Raw genomic sequence first — 2,006 nt, 5'->3', positions numbered from 1 at the left:
ATTCGCGAGGTGGACTTTGTAAAAAGTGAAAGTGAAAGTGACATGACATGTGGCCAAGTATGGTGACCCATACTCGGAATTAGTGCTCTGCATTTATCCCATCCAAAGTGCACACACACAGCAGTGAACACACACACACCGTGAACACCCGGAGCAGTGGGTTGTGTATGTGACTTGACTGTGTGAGGGCACAGAATACAGCCTCTGGAGCACGCGAGTACCAAATGGCTTAAAGTACTTAAAAGGATGTATCTTAAAAAGATGTGCAAATTATACATTTTTGTGAAAGTGACAGTTCTGTCAGCTGTCCTGAAAGGCGAGTGAAAATCTTGTATCGCAGCATGCAGCAGCTCGTTGTAGTGCAGACAAGATGTGCTGATGTGGTGCGCTCTGAGAGCGTTCATGGTTTCAAATGACTAGATTTAATCTTATAGTTTGTGTGGATTTATTTGCTCATCTTACCTACATGCTATATTGAATAAATGCAGGAATTTCCCTCATTATAAACTTGAAAGCTGCGGGAATGAGTAAAATTATGCGATAGCCACACACAATCCCCCACCGAAATTTAGAACCTCATTAAATATAACCCTGATTATATTATACAGAGATTTGTAAAATAAAATTCAACAACTTTTTCAAAACTTTTTCAGGCCTGGAAATTGCTGTTTTAAAATTTGTATGGCTTTTCCAGGTTATTCGTGAACGTATGGACCCTAAAAGCAACTGATGCACACTGTTAATCACTTAAACTGGTCCACCAATATGATTGCGCGAATGCTCCGTTACCTCTCCCTCCTGTAATCACATGCCGGATTCGTTACGCCTCTTTGTTCCGGGACCTCGCAATTTACAAATTTGCACTGTATGTAACATCACTATTCTGTTCTTTGTTCCCTTTGGTTTTTGGCTTATTGTTTGTTCTAGTTTTTCCATTAAATACCTGCACATAGATCCTGGATTCTGCCTTTTCCCCCAGCTTCTCCACAACATTACAGTTTTTGGCATGTCTTTTTCACTAGTGCATTTTTTAGCCTTTATTTAGTATAAGTAAAATACTTAAGTACTGTTAAAATCAGATGCTATTCGCACAGGATTAGTATTATCTGGGGATCTTGTGTGATTTTTAAATGACCCCCCCCAACTGAATTTCGTGTGGTGCATTCGCACGGGATAAGCTAAGCCTGTGATTTTACTCAAATTCACACAGTTATCACCCGGATACGATGTCAAGGCTTTGAGAGTCCCGTTCTATGGTCTGGTTAGATGGATAAAAAAAAAAAGAAACTAATTTAGTTTCGTGCCCTGTGTTATTTACATTTCACCAGGTTAAAATAATATCTCAAGCTTTATGCTTGATTTATTTGTAACATATTAACCTCAAAACCTTTTCAGCTTTCTCTTTCTGCAAATTCTATGGTGTAGCGATAAAACAGCACCCAAAATACTATCAATAACTCCAACGCAGCTCCATTCTTCACGAAAGATTCGCACGGGATTAGTATTATCTGGGGACCTTGTGTGATTTTGAAATTACCCCCCCACATCTGAATTTCGTGTGGTGTATTCGCACGGGATAAGCGAAGCCTGTGATTTTACTCGAATTTACTGACTTATCTCCCGGATACGATGTCAAGGCTTTGAGAGTCCCGTTCTATGGTCTGGTTAGATGGATAAAAAAAAAAAGAAACTAATTTAGTTTCGTGCCCTGTGTTATTTACATTTCACCAGGTTAAAATAATATCTCAAGCTTTATGCTTGATTTATTTGTAACATATTAACCTCAAAACCTTTTCAGCTTTCTCTTTCTGCAAATTCTATGGTGTAGCGATAAAACAGCACCCAAAATACTATCAATAACTCCAACGCAGCTCCATTCTTCACGAAAGATGGATAAAAAGGCACACAGGAAACAAAAACCTCGAAAAATGATATACGAGCCGCCAAATGCTGGCCAAATCACAGAAATCCCGATTCGTACGGGACTAATATTATCACAGGACCTC

This window comes from Sinocyclocheilus anshuiensis, unplaced genomic scaffold (assembly GCF_001515605.1).
Source record: "Sinocyclocheilus anshuiensis isolate Anshui unplaced genomic scaffold, SAMN03320099.WGS_v1.1 scaffold1909, whole genome shotgun sequence".
Taxonomy (NCBI): domain Eukaryota; kingdom Metazoa; phylum Chordata; class Actinopteri; order Cypriniformes; family Cyprinidae; genus Sinocyclocheilus; species Sinocyclocheilus anshuiensis.
This window is presented reverse-complemented; position numbering follows the sequence as displayed.